The following is a 15,720-nucleotide window of genomic DNA, read 5'->3' on the forward strand; positions in this document are numbered from 1 at the left end:
GGCCGGGCGGCCGGTGGGAAGCGGGCTGCAGTTCCGTTTCTCTTGCGGTCATACACAGGCCCCAGCGCGTTTGTGGATCTGCGATCTGCGGGTGCAGGGAGCCCTGAGGCGGGGACACCTTTCCTGGAGACCCGGGCTTTGTCCCGAGTCTCCTCAGACCGCAACATGGAGGCTGCGGCCGCGCCTACCTCCCCGGGCTCCCACCGCCCGAGCGCGGCAGTGACCTGGGGACACACCTGTATTCTGAGGCTGCGGAAGGGGGCCCAGAGAGTTTCTCTAATGTATTTTACAAAGTTTAATTTTTTTTTGTTAAAGCCACGTTACGCTTCAAATCACCCACCTATAGCTCAAGCTTAAAGTTCACAAAGTTGATGTTTTAAGACATCGCCTAGTATTAAAGGTAATGAACATATGTAATAGTTCTAAGGTTTTTTTTTCACTTTAAAAGATTACAGAAAGGCGACGTGCAGCGCAACAGTCAAATGGGGTTTTCAGAGGTTATTAAACTGGCAAACAGTGTTCGCTTTCTAGATCTGCATTTCTTATGCTTTACTGCTTATGCTCGGGTTGGTTTTTAAATACATTTGTTTTCTGTTTGTTGAGGGAATTGCGCATAAGTAAAGGGTTTGGCTTCTCTGGTGGCTTAAACGATAAAGAATCCGCCTGCAGTTCAGGAGACCCTGGTCAGAAAGATCCCCTGGAGGAGAGCATGGCAATCCACTCCAGTATTCTTGCCTAGAGAATCCCATGGATAGCGGAGCCTGGCGAACTGCAGTCCTTGGGGTCGCAATGAGTTGGACAGGACTGAGATGTACTTGACTCTGGAAGAGGCTTGCCGAATGGGTTTTGATAAAGTGACAGTTATCCTCCTGATACAGGCTTGCCTTCAGCTTCCAGAGACTTAAATGTGTGTTCAGAGAGATTAGGTAAAAAATCGTATTCTGTATTCTTATATAATAGTAAAAATAAGAAATACAAGTACATTCCCTGTATTGAAAGTTCTAACTTCCAAAAGATTGCCTTCTCTCTATCCCAGAATTACAGTGAAGGGAGGACATTTTCCCCTGTGGGTTTTGTATGTATATATTCTTATAAAAGTCGGACACAATTTAGAGACTGAACAACAAAGGCACACATATTTATCGCATAAGAAGAAACATGGCTAATACAATCTAGGAATTTCAGTGAATTATCACTTTGAGCTGTTTAGGACCTGCAGACCTTTGTCACACCTGTTAATTTTCCTGCTTTTTATTTCATTTTGCCTAAGCCATTGAGGTTGTTGAGGTGATGTTCAAGTTTATTTTGTTAGTAAAACTTTTCAAAGATAATTTGCAGTTTCCTTTCTGGCCTTCAGAATAACAGAGCATCTAGTTCCGTCCTCGTGGTATTTCCTAACTAAAGGAAGTTATCACACTAGCATAGCACCTGGCTCAGTTTGAAGTTTAAATATTAAATCCTAGTAAAGAAATTGCCTTTATCCTCAAGTGGTTTAACAAGCAGGCCGATTAAAGTACATTTACAGAAAAATAGGTACATAACTTCGGCATATTTTTTACTCTGGCAATTCAGTATTTTTTGTTTACTGGGCATGAATTGACCGCCTCTTTAAAAAGTGATCATAACTAATTGAATAAGCAAACTCTTGGACAGTTCTTTGTATTTTCTGTAGTACTTTAAATGATATGAATTTGAGTATGTTTATTTTTGATCAGAGAACAGTGGGCAGTTCAGCATTTTGCCCCTGATGTGTTTGAAGTTGGAATTCTAGATTTCAGGGAAGAATATATGAAAAGCTTCTATTCTGACAGAAGTAGTTCTCCAGGACACGGATCTTTTATGGAAGGGAATATAAATTGTAGTGTCTGTGAGTCAGAGTTCAGTTGCAGATCACAGAATTCACTCTAGCTAGTTAAAGCAGGAAGGGCATTGTGTCCATTACATCTGTGTGCCAAAGACTGAGGAAACACTCCATTTTGAGCTGTCAGTAATGGCTTCAGAGCCATCCACCCAAGCCCAAGCACTTAGGGACCTGCTGCCTCTCCCGTGATCAGGAACCCACACTGCCACCCACAATGTGAAAACAGACAAATCGGGTGTTACTTCTGTTGCCAGCTCCAGAACCACGCCATGTTTGCTAGGATGTATAACACTGATATGTACTGGGACCCTACATCTTGGCACTCAGGAATCTAGTATGGATTTTACTAGATGGACCCTAGAGCTAGAGAAAGATGACTGCAAGGACCCAGCTCCATCCACATCTGTGCTTGCCAGCAAGAAGAGCAGCCACATGGCTTCTGCTTCACTTCCTTCTTTTAAATCTCATGTAAATGCTGATTGTTAATGTTAAATCATACACTGAACCTTAGCTGCTGAGTCTGTGATATGTGGTCTCTAACTTTCTTCTCAAGTTCCAGGAGACAAACCAGAAGCAAGATGCTGAGTGGCACTCACAGACCTAGCACACAAATAGAGCCCAACTCTGTCAAATGGGAAATAGAAGCAATTTTGTAAATAAAGTCAGAGAACCTTTGCTTTCCGTGAGTTCTTTACATAGGACCTACCAACTCCCAAATGGTCGCTGGATAGAATTCAGAAGATTCTTAGTCATGGCTGGGAATAAATTCTGTGTCCAGTCTCATTAATATCTATCTGAAATTTAGTATTCCTTTAAATTATGAATGTAGGAAAGACACTGCAATAGCTTAGCCATAGCATAGCTTTAGGGCTTTCCTGGTGGCTCAGTGCTAAAGAATGTGCCTGCCAGTGCAGGAAAGGCGGGTTTGATCCCTGGGTTGGGAAGATCCCCTGAAGAAGGAAATGGCAACCCACTCCAGTATCCTTGCCTGAGAAATCCCATGGACAGAGGAGCCTGGTGACCTACAGTCCATGGGGTTGCAAGAGTCAGAAACAGCTTAGCAACTAAGCAACAGCAACAATTATATCAGGACTCATGCTAATGACCTCAACTTGGTTAAACCCGCAAAGACCTTGTTTCCAAATAAAGTCACATTCTGATGTGCTGGGGTTAAGACTTCAATAGATCTTCTTTTAAGAGACATAATTTAACTCATAGCAAGTAGGTGCGGCTATTTATAAAATTTTAGTAACACTTGAGTTGTGCTTCGGATTCTAATACGCAAGTGGATGACAGATTTTAGAAGAAATTAAAATCTAAGTGAGATGGTAAGTATTGAAGCTTATAAGAGTAAACTATCATATCCAGGGACTTTTAGAAATGTATGATTTCACATCTGTTTTTGTTCCTAAAAATTAATGGGAAATGTCAACTCTTTAACAGAAATTTCTTTAGGTATAAAATTAGGGGAAAGTACTTTGCAAGAAGACATGAGAATTGAGTTTAAATTCTCCCTGATTATTAGAAATATCTGATGAAATATATTAAAATCCCCAAGGCTAAAGTCCAGAAATATATATCGCTAGAAAATTTCACTTAGTTGTATCTGAGTCTTTGTGACCTCATGGAGTGTAGCCCGCCAGGCTCCTCTCTTCATAGGATTTTTCAGGCAGGAATACTAGAGTGGGTTGCCATTTCCTCCTCCAGGGGAACTTTCTGACCCAGGGTTCAAACCCAGGTCTCCTGCATTGCAGGCAGGTTCTTTACTGTCTAATCCATCAGGGAAGCCCTTAGAAACTTCCCAGTTAATTTAGTTATCAGACAAGTATAAGAGTGAGACTTACCAGTCTCAATTTTGAAAAATAGTTTATTGACCAGTGATGTACACAAATATTTATTTGGAAAAGAAATTACACATCGAATAAGGGTTTGTATTTTTAAAACTGCAAAATTGCAGTAAAAATCAGAGACCTTAATTAAAATTATAAATGTGCTTTAGATCAATTTTAGTATTTTTTAATAAACAGCAGCAACAACCAAAAAATCCCAGCTATTTGTCTTTCCATGTGCCACATATTTTAACTGATAACACTTTTCAAACATATAGCCCAAATATGATTAAAGATTATTTTCTTAGTTAAGTTTATCTTAAAGTTTCAAATGTATACCACATATGACATTACACTATTTTGTTGATTTCAAATTATTTTTTAAATTTTTTGAGATTTTTATCTTATGCAAAGCTTGGTGATTAGAATTACAGAAGCTGGAGCATCAAGATTTATACCATAGTCTAATGGTAAGATGAACAATGCCCTCAAGAAAATAAACTAGCTAAGAGATAACCACAGATGACCACAGTTTAGCAACTCCCTACTCAATCTAGATAATGTATCAGATGTTGGGAGACAAGAAGTGTTCTGCCCTCATGATGCATCATTTCAGTTCAGTCGCTCAGTCATGTCGGACTCTTTGCAACCCCATGAATTGCAGCACACCAGGCCTCCCTGACCATCACCAACTCCTGGAGTCTTCTCAAACTCACGTCCATTGAGTTGGTGATGCCATCCAACCATCTCATCCTCTGTCGTCCCCTTCTCCTCCTGCCCTCAATCTTTCCCAGCATCAGGGTCTTTTCAAATGAGTCAGCTCTTCTCATCAGGTGGCCAAAGTACTAGAGTTTCAGCTTCAGCATCAGACCTTCCAGTGAACACCCAGGACTGATCTCCTCTAGGATGGACTGGTTGGATCTCCTTGCAGTCCAAGGGACTTTCAAGAGTCTTCTCCAACACCACAGTTCAAAAGCATCAATTTTTCAGCTGTCAGCTTTCTTCACAGATGCTTACACATGATGCTTACAGTCTAGTAAAAAAGTAAATGGCAAAATCCCAGATGGGTGATGATAGAAAGAGTAATGATAAAAGAACACACTGTGCCATGAAACCTACAGAAGGGGCTCCAGCACTGAGTGTCCCAACAAAGACCTGAGAAGAATTATAAATTAAGATGATACGAAGAGAAGAAGGGGGAAGAAGTCTTCAGGTAGAGAGAAGAGCATATGCAAAGGCCTGAAGACAAGGGTGCATGGTTTCTTGAACGGAGTCCATGTAGCTGGAACACAGCATGCAAGACAGAAGGACATGCAGAAAGATGAGCCTGCAGCCTTCTTGGTACCAAGGAAGCCTCAAAAGTGAGTGTTTTTAGGGAGGTGTTCAAATCATTAAGAAAATGAAAAACTGAGTGTTAGTTGAGTTGGTCATGAAAGGGTGGAGAAAGAAGAGATTGTAGTCAACTCATTTAATAATGAGGCAAAAATAATTTTGCCTCAATATTTTAAAAAAGAGCTTTCAGAATTTGGGATGCTGTGATCTAAGGCTGAGAGAAAAGCCTAAACAGTACAGAGGAGGGAGTGTGCAGTGTGGCAGGAGGCTTGGTTTGGGAACAAGGGACTTCCCAAGTGGCGCAGTGGCAAAGAATCTGCCTGCTGATGCAGCAAACACAGGAGACACAGGTTTGATCCCTGGATCAGGAAGATCCCCTGGAGAAGTAAATGGCAAGCCACTCCAGTATTCTTGCCTAGAAAATCCCATGGACAGAGGAGCCTGATGGGCACAGAATGCTGCTGGTATTTACTGCTCCAAAGGCAGGATGCTAAACTTCCAGCAATCCACAGAATCTTCAAGAAAAAAATCAGCCACTCAAAAAGACTTTCCCTATCAGAAATGCCAATAGCTCCCCCAGTGAGAAACGGTGATAGACAGATTGTGAGAGATTCTCATTAGGGATTCATCTTACCTCTTTTTAAAATGCAAATATCCTCTAGGCTGATTAAGCCTTGATATATTCATTTACTCAACGGGTATTATTGAGCACCTACCTAGTCTGTGCCAAACACTTCCCTAGGTCTTATCTCAAAATCACACCTTCATGGGAATGCATTTCGTCAGTCCAACAGGTGCTGTCTGGCTGATGGGGAAATGAGAAGGCAGATTTGGGTGGAGAGAAGTGAGAGGTCCAATTTTCCCTATTCTAAAATAGCTCCATCCCACTATTCTTCCAAGTTCCCAACGATGCAAACTAAATCAGCTAAAATAAATGGCCCATAAACTGCTTTGTGTTAGAGACCGTCTCCTTAGACCCCAAGAGTGCTAACTGAGAAATGGCACCAGTGGCCTGGCTCAGTCATCTTTTGTTTTTCTTATTTTTTAAAATTTGTTTTTAACTGGAGGGTAATTGCTTCACAGTGTCATGTTGGTTTCTACCATACAACAGCGTCGTCAACCAGCCATAGGGATACATCCGTCCCCTCCCTCCTGGACCTCCCCCCGCCCCCTCTAGGTTGTCACAGAGCACCGGGTTGAGGCCCCTGTGTTATACCACCGCCTCCCATTAGCTCTTTTGCATATGGTAATGTATGTTTCATTGCTACTGTCTCAGTTCCCACCCTCCCATTCCCTCACGATGTCTGCAAACTCATCCTCTTTCTGTGTCTCTATTCCTGCCCCGCAAATAGGTTCATCAGTCCCATTTTTCTCGATTCCACATATATACACTACTATACAATATTTGGTTTTCTCTTTCTGACTCACTCTGTATTACAGGCTCCCAACCAATCAGCTCTTCTTTCAATTTCCTCCCTCCTTTATTTGCATGGCACTCTGCCGGGGGTCTGTTCACCTCCGGCAGGCTATAGTGGTTTTCTGACCCAGCACAGAAGGACATGCTGGACCCTCGTCACCAGAAGATACAGGTGGGAGGCAGAGAGTGGGCGGCGGCAGTGGCTGGCAGGGGTGTGCCCTTGGGACGCTGCGTGTAACCCCTGCCTCCCTTTGAGCCGCAGCGCTGTATCATCCGGTGTCTGCTATCGCCTCCCTACCCAAAGGATTTCCTCAGGATGCTGCCTCAGCGTCTCTGCAACCTGGGCTCTGAGAACTGCATCCTTCTAGCTACTCACACTTAAAATGTTGATACCATCTGCCCCCTTCTCCTGTCCTTCACACGCAGGGTGTTGCCAGGGGTTCATGTTGTCCCCATGAAGACTCTCACCCCACCCATCCATCGGGGCGCCATGACCATATTCCAGGTCCTCCCTGCATCTCCCTTGGCTTACTACTTTAACCCTCAAACTGTCTCCTGCCTCCCAGCCTGCAGTACTGCCAAAAACATCTCCTCAAAGCTCTGAAGGCACAGAATCCCTCTTTGGAAGTTCATCCTTATAGGATCTGTAACGATCCTTAGCACAAGACTTTGTCCTTCTTTTCTGCTCATATGATCTCGGTGTCAGAATCCACCCCTTCTTGTTCTTCTTCACTCTCCATGTTCTGACACCTACAGTCCTTACAGCAGATCGTTTCCTTCCTCCTCCCATCTGCTCCCTTCCCTGAACCTCTCCCGAATTCTCTAGAGGAGATCCTTTCTGCCTTTCCTGAGCTCCCCAGAACCATTTTTGCAGCTGTTGTTCACACAATGAAGTTGTCCTGCCTCTTACAGTAATAAAGTTGGAGAAGGAAATGGCAACCCACTCCAGTATTCTTGCCGGGGACATCCCAGGGGCAGAGGAGCCTGGTGGGCTACAGTCCACGGGGTCACAAAGCAACTAAATAACAACAACCCCTAATAATAATGTATGTGTTAGTCACTCAGTCGGGTCTACCTCTTTGCGACCCTGTGGACCGTAGCCCACCAAACTCCTATGTCCCTGGGATTCTCCAGGCAAGAATACTGGAGTGGGTTGCCATTTCCTTCTCCAGGGGATTTTCCTGACTCAGGGATCCAGCCCCAGTCTCCTCCACTGCAGGCAGATTCTTTACCATCTGAGCCATTAGGGAAACCTTTATGTCCACTTTATCTCTTCTGATGACTGAATCTCTTTGAAATAGAATCTCTGTACCATTTATCTATAAACTAGCTCAATGCCTTGGACACAGAAGAATCCTTCAAAAACTCAAGAGTTAATGTATCTTTCTGTGTTTGGAAAAAGTTGGAATAACAATCTAAATTTCATTTGTTTAGAAGAAATCTTTAATGTTTGGATGGAGTGAGGGGTAAATTTATGTTCGACTTGAACACATTCAGCAGTTACTAGCTGTGCTTCCACTATGTGCCAACCAGGCTTCTAGATGCTTGTGAGCAGCCCCACAATCATAGAGCCTACAGTAGGGGAAAGGCAGGTGTAGGGAAAATAGTTTGACGTTTTTGGAGCAGCCGCAGTGCGCCTCTTCATACTGAACACAGTGGGTGCTCCAAAAATGGCAAATTCTTTTCGGATGAGATGATTGGATGGCATCACCAACTCGATGCACGTGAGTTTGAGCAAGCTCTGGGAAATGGTGAAGGACAGGGGAGCCTGGCGTGCTACAGTCCATGGGGACACAGAGTCGGACACGATTTAGTGACTGAGCAGCAAATCGTGCCAGGAGCTGGATTTGGTGATTGTTGTTAATGGATGAAGCTGAGCGGAGCCCACGTACCCCCACGCCAAATGCCTCTCTGTCAATCCAAAGGCGAGACCACCACCTCCATTGTAGCAGCTTCCTATAGTTCGTTAGACCACCACCTCCAAAATAAGCAGTTTCCTGTAGTTAGTCATATGAAGGCCTAAATTTATGGAATTACGTAATTGGTTTCGTTTCATTACAAGGTAGAATCATTCAAGAAGGGGCAAAAAGGAGAAACATACATTGAAATTTGCCTAATTTCACAGTCCTGCGGAAGTATTCTCACAGCTTCTAAAACCATTGCTTTTCACTGTTGGATTTTGCCAGTTTGCTTATTTGAAGTCAATTGAAAAGCCTGTTTACCACTTGGGACCTTGGAGTCAAGTTGTTGGTCAGTTTTTGGCAATTCCTGCAGTTTGACTTACTGACAGAACAGTGCCATCTAGTGATGAAAAAGGAAAACTTGAAGCTCTTGGTTTTCTTAAGCTTCTGGGTGGGAGGGGTCGGGGGAAATCTGGTTTTCTCCATTCTATTTTTTAGTGTCATTTTCAGGAGTACATTGCAGCCTAAAGGTTGAAACAGCCTGTCACTTTTGTCTAAGAAATTGTGTATTATATAGATATATCTGAAAAGATGAATTATACAGGTTTCCTTATATTGTGCTGATCTTCAAAGCATTTGTAGCAACTATAGAAAACACCAATACAGTGGTAAATAAAATATTTCAAAAATGATAAATTCTCAGGGTCAGTAAAACATAAGCCAGAAAAAGAGGTATGAATCGGGAGAAAGGTGTGAACACCATTTAAGGCAATCTTGTAGTCTATTTGATTACTGCTTGTGAAGTGGAAAATCTTGTGGTGGGAATAATTCAGTTGCTGAATGTCCTTATTTGGAATATATCATTGCATGCATCTCTGTAATTAAGGGCTCCTTATCCAGGCTATGAATTATGCAGGCTCTCCTTCTCATTCCCCTGCTACTCTGTGATTTTACACAGTTGTTTTCACAAGTGTGGTCCCTAGACCAGCAGCATCAGCATTACCTGGAAACTTGTGTAAGAAATACAGATTCTTATACCCCTCTCCAGACCTGGGTGTGTGCATACTAAGTTGCTTCATTCCTGTCCAACTCTTTGCAAACCTGTGGACCATAGCCTGCCAGGCTTGTCTGTCCATGGGATTCTCCAGGCAAGAACACTGGATTGGTTTGCGATTCCCTCCTCCGGAGGATCTTCCTGATCCAGGGATGGAACCCGAGTTTCCTATGTCTCCTGCATTGGCAGGCAGGTTCCTTACCACTGCGCCGCTTGGGAAGCCCATCCCAGACCTACTGACTCAGAAACTCCCTGGTGGGGCCCGGAAGTCTTGTGTTTTAACAAGATGTTTCACATGCCACTCATACTTGAGAATCACTGCTTATTAACATCCCTCTTGGAAAATAATTGGGAATGGAAAAGAAAGTTAAATATTAAAAAGCATATTTAGGAAAAAATAAATAAATTAAATAAAAAGCATATTTAGATATTTGTTAGTAACTCTAATTTTTTTAAGATGTTTTAGGGGCCAAGGAAATTGACACTAAATAAAATACTAGCTTTTTTGGGTCTTCAGTTTGTCTATGCCAAGTTAAAAATAGGAGCTAAAAATAAATAAATAAATATATAAATAGGAGCTGTCCAAGATTAACACGACTTCCCTTGAAATGACGGTTCACAACATGATCTAACAACTCAAGTGTAGCCCAAGCATTCATTGTTAACTCTGTGTTTTAAAATTCTTGGTGTCATAAATGTTTCTAAAGAAAATATCTTCCCCTTTAAAGCTAAGTTCAATACGACTCACTCCAAATCATATTTATTACATTAAGATTAACCCAAACATCTAAAGAGTGGGCAAAAGATTATGATCGATCATAGAATTTAGAAAATTCAAATTCAGAACTAAAAATTAAAGGTCAAAATACTGCTTTTCTTGGTTGCTGAGTTTTTTTAAACAGCATCCATGAAAACAAATATATGTTTAAACTAGCTATGAAGGGAAGCTGCCTTAGGAATTGTACTTACGTATGAGTTATTTTTAAGTTGGATCTTTAAGTTGGGAATGTCTAAATAAGGTACGATGTTTAGCCAGAAAATAAGAAATTTTAGACATCTCGCCTCCTTCAGGGAAAAAAAAGAAAATACCAAGAGGAAAATAGTATGGTAGATGAAATTCTAACATAAACCTAACATCAGGCTTATCAGACCTTCCTGTGGAGTCTACAGAGGACCAGTTCTATGTTGTTGTTGTTCAGTTGCTAAGTCTTGTCCAACTCGTTGTGACCCCATGGACTGACTGCAACATGCCAGGCTCCCCTGTCCTTTACTATCTCCTGAAGTTTGCTCAGATTCCTATCCGTTGAGTCAGTGATGCTATCTAACCATCTCATCCTCTGTTGCCTGCTTCTCCTCTTGCCCTCAACCTCTCCCAGTATCACGGTCTTTTCCAATGATCGGCTCTTTGTATTGGGTGGCCGAAGTATGGGAGCTTCGGCATCAGTCCTTTCAATAAATATTCAGAGTTACAATTAGAAAATCTCGGATGTGTGATCAGAGGAACCTAGGTCAGACCAACCTAGACAGCATATTAAAAAGCAGAGACATACTTTGCCAACAAAGGTCCACCTAGTCAAAGGTATTGTTTTCCAGTAGTCATGTATGGATGGATGTGAGAGTTGGACCATAAACAAAGCTGAGTGCCAAAGAATTGATGCTTTTGAACTGTGATGTTGGAGAAGACTCTTGAACTCTCAAGGAGATCAAACCAGTCAATCCTAAAGGAACTTGGTCCTGAATATTCATTGCAAGGATTGATGCAGAAGTTAAAGCGCCAATACTTTGACCACCTGATGTAAATAACTGACTCATTGGAAAAGACCGTAGTGCTGGGAAAGATTGAAGGTGGGAGGAGAAGGGGACGACAGAGGATGAGGTGGTTTGATGGCATCACCGACTCAATGGACATGAGTTTAAGCAAGCTACAGGAGTTGGTGATGGATAGAGAAGCCTGGCATGCTGCAGTCCATAGGGTCTCAAAGAGTCAGACACGACTGAGCGAGGAACTGAACTGATCAGAGGAAACAAATGTCAGGTGTGGCCTTTATTTATCTCATTTTATTTCTCTTAAATTATTTTAGCCAAAGCTGAACACTCTTTAAGAACGGGTTGGGTGTAAGCTAGGGACCCTAAGGGCAGTTTCTGATTCTGCCTTCTGTTCAATGAAAGGAAACAGAATTTGTAAAACACTCGCTTGGCCTGGTTGAAGGGTGGATAAGAAAGGGAAGTAACTTACTCAGCCATTAAAAAGAATTCATTTGAATCAGTTCTAATGAGATGGATGAAACTGGAGCCCATTATACAGAGTGAAGGAAGTAAGCCAGAAAGATAAAGACCATTACAGTATACTAACACATATATATGGAATTTAGAAAGATGGTAATGATAACCCTATATGCAAAACAGAAAAAGAGACACAGATGTACAGAACAGACTTTTGGACTCTGTGGGAGAAGGCGAGGGTGGGATGTTTAGAGAGAACAGCATCGAAACATGTATATTATCTAGGGTGAAACAGATCACCAGTCCAGGTTGGATGCATGAGACAAGTGCTCGGGCCTGGTGCACTGGGAAGACCCAGAGGGATCGGGTGGAGAGGGAGGTGGGAGGGGGGACTGGGATGGGGAATACATGTAACTCCATGGTTGATTCATGTCAATGTATGACAAAACCACTACAATATTGTAAAGTAATTAGCCTCCAACTAGTAAAAATAAAAAAAAAAAAAAAAGAAAGGGAAGTAACAGGTGTTTCTGTGACTGTCGGGTGGTGGGCATGAGATGGAAGAGCAGCAGCAGACATGTTAGGTCACCTCTATTTGGGTCCCTAAACATAATCCATTGACCACCCGACTAAAGCAAGCTACGGTTCTTTCTGGCTGAATGGAAATAATAAGCCATTGTAATGCCTCAAAGTTAAAACAATGTTTTAAACTTCTTTGTACTCCTCTACATCTCATCTGCAATAAGTTATCGGTTAGTCTGAGATATTAAAGCTAAGGGGTCACTTAACAATGGACTCAAAGACTCACAACAGAAAGCTTGAAAATCATCTGCTTAAGGCCGGTAGCCTATTAGCAGGGAGCAGTTGTCATCCAGTGACTTGTAAGTCCTCCAGGGCTCTGTTAAACTTGTCCTCCAGGGTTCTGTTTGTTAAGCTTATCAAGGTGACTTCAGAAAAGGAAGTCTTTTCTAAAGGTGCTGACCTCGGGAACAAAGAGTCATTGATTGATTGTAAAACTGACCTTCCTTCATTCCTTTGCCAAAAAAATATATATATATATATTTTCTTTCCAGTTACCAAGAAGGCCAGTTTTTACAAGATTCATAGGTTCTTCTAACGATAGAATTTTTTTTTAATTTTTCTAAACCAGTAAATTGGGAATCTTTTAAAGGATTTGTCTGGTTCATCCAAAAACACTACTTCTTTGGCTACAGAAACTAGAAGCTTACTTTTCTTCTTAAGTCTTAAAGGCTGAAGGCATGTCATATGTGACATTTTTCAATCACCAAGTTCCTTGTGAGAAAAAAAAAAAGTTACAGATTTCATAGTTGAGAGAAACCATAAGGTTCGCTTTGTCCAGACTTCCTTCTAATGCTTGAGATCTTTTCATACCGTCCCCACTGGCCATCACTCAAACGTACAGAACTGAAACTATGCAAAGAGAAGGGGGAAGGAGTAGAAATGCGGGACAGAAGACAGCGTGTATCAATTACTCCATTTATATTGTCTGCACCAGTTTGGAACTTTAGAGCAATTCAGGGTCCTCCAGAATTTATATGACCTTCTTGATCCTAGTTATTGCGATAACTTCGAATTAGAAACACGTGGTCTAAGTTAGGGTTTCTCAGCCTTGGCGCTCTGCCAGTTAGAGCCAGAGTGCCGTGTTGGCGGAGGGCCGTCCTGTGCATCCAGGATGTTGAGCAGCTTCTCTGGCCTCTTCCCAGTAGCTGTCAGGAGCACTCACTTCCTCCACTCCCCACCCCCAACACAGAACTCCGCTTCGATAAAAATGTCTCCAGACTTTACCCAGTATCCCAGGTGACCACAGGGAAGTGCGGGCGGGTTTGGGGAGTGTGTGTGCACAAAATCTCCCCCAGCTGAGAACTACTGTTCGAACTTTTAAGAGAGTGTGGTCTGTGAGGTACACAGCCCTAAGGAAACATCCAAACCATCTTCTTTAGGAAGGAGTAGTTAAGATCTCAGCTATCTCCTTAGTCACAGAAAGAGTTCCACAGTTGACAAAACGTTGGTACACGTCCCTTGGGGGTTTTGCACCATGAATGTGGAGCAAATGTTTCAGTCTGTCAGATCTTTATTAAGTGTCTGTGAAAATAGGCTCCTGCAGTCAATGCTCTAAAACGCAAACAGCAGAACTAAGGTTGATTCCAAGAAACCCTTAGTTTTAAGTGTTAGTCATTCGGCCGTGTCTGACTCTTTGTGACCCCATGGACTGTAGCCCGCCAGCCTCCTCTGTCCATGACGTTCTTCAGGCAAGAATACTGGAAGGGATTGCAGTTTCCTTCTCCAGGGAATCTTCCCCACCCAGGGATCAAACCCCGGCCGGGTCTCCTGCTTTGCAGGCTGATTCTTTACCTTCAGAGCCCCCAGGGGCTTCAGAATCTATTCCGCTAAGTTTTTAAGGATGCATACTGAATTACTGGATTTTCACAAATTGAGTCTGCCTTGTAAACAGCAGCCAGATCAGGAAACATAACCAGCACCGCGACACCGTTTCCACTGACTCCCTGCCCCAGCAGCGCCGCCTTGACCACGCTGCTCTCTCTCACACTCCTGGCCTGGCTGTTCCTTTTGCAGGAGGCTATGTCTGACTTGCTCTCTCATCCCATTCCAGTCTCTCTAAAGATAGAACCTCTGAGAGCCTCCCTGAAGTCCTAAATCCCTCTCTACCACCCTGAACCTGCTTGAATTTTCCTTATCACTCCCTATTTGTGTCCATCTCCCCAACATGTAAGAATCCAAGAGGACAGAAACACTCTAACTTAGCATATGGTGGGAGCTTGGAAAATTAAAGGCCTGGGTAAATCCAAATTTCTGAAACTTTAAGGTGAGGAAAATTCAGTCAAGTCTTAGAAATGAGGAAATAGTATCATAATTCTGTTCACTGAGTGCCTGCTATGTGCCAGTTGTTGCAAAATTTGTATAATAACTCTGCAAAATAGATGTTATTAGGCTGCTTTCAGATTTAAGTACCAAAAGCCAACTAAAAGATTAAATAAAAAGAATACTTACTATCTCATAAGAAATGGCCCAGAGATAGGGGCTAGTTCCATATTTGAGTGGTCCTATAACTCAAAGATGGTTTTGCCTTCAGTTTGGCTTCTCTGCCATCTTATAAGCTTTCTGCTCATGGTCACAGGTGGCCCTCGCCATTCCACATGTCACATCCTTGCTCAGCAGTCTCCAGAAGCAGGTACAAAGAGAGGCTGTGCATTTGCTATTCTTCTTATCAGAGGGAAGAATCTTCTTCCCGGAAGCTCCTTGATATCTCATTGGCTGAATTCTCTTACACGTTGTTGTGAACAGAATGTTTGTGTCCTCACCTGAATTCACATTCGGAAGCCCTAACTTCCAGTGTGATAGCATTTGAAGGTGGTGCCTTTGGGAGGTAATTAGGTTTAGATGAACCTTTTGCTACTCCAAATAATTAAAACAGCCTCTAGTAATAATAAAGTTCAGAAGAAAAGCCCTATCTTTATTCCCTCTCCTAAAAAGTGGCGAGGAAACTAGAAACAATATTGTAAGGTACTGCACCTACACACCCAGATCTTGGCTTCTGAATACCATTCACTATCAGAAATCAAGGCTTCTTGATGAAAATGGTTCATTCTAAAGCTGGGACAGAGAAAATACAAGATGGGTCTGGAATATCTGGTAATGCTAGACAATAAGAAAGTTCAAAATCCAAAGCATGGGATGTGTCAGAGGGACATAGAATTTAACCATCGAGATCTTCCCGTGGCCACAGCTGGAGCTATTTGAACACGAAGTAAATAAAATAGTATTGGATTATAACCCACAGAGTAAAATCAATATGTATGAGTCCAGACTGATAAAAATGATTGAATTAGTAAATGAGAGAAGAGACAAATCTTTCTCACAAAAGAATTCCAAACAGTAAGCATAGATGCCCCACTCCTCTGAAGCAGAGCTTAACCTCTCTCCTCCCGGCACATGCCCATTCAGCATCTCCACTCTGAGGTGAGCTTGACTTAATGATTCACTTCAAAGAATACAGCACGTAAGGGAAAGTAGCAGCTTTACAAAGCAGAAACCTACAAAGACTGCCTTAACAAATCCTGTCG

General features: G+C 42.4%; 1 protein-coding gene across 1 annotated transcript in view; it reads left to right on the forward strand.

The window, feature by feature from the left end:
* Nucleotides 1–15,720, forward strand: part of DSG2 (desmoglein 2) — a 52,648-nt gene that overhangs the window by 270 nt on the left and 36,658 nt on the right. The gene's annotated exons all lie outside the window — the stretch shown is intronic.

The sequence above is a fragment of the Odocoileus virginianus genome, chromosome 22 (genome assembly GCF_023699985.2).
Source record: "Odocoileus virginianus isolate 20LAN1187 ecotype Illinois chromosome 22, Ovbor_1.2, whole genome shotgun sequence".
In the NCBI taxonomy this organism is placed as follows: domain Eukaryota; kingdom Metazoa; phylum Chordata; class Mammalia; order Artiodactyla; family Cervidae; genus Odocoileus; species Odocoileus virginianus.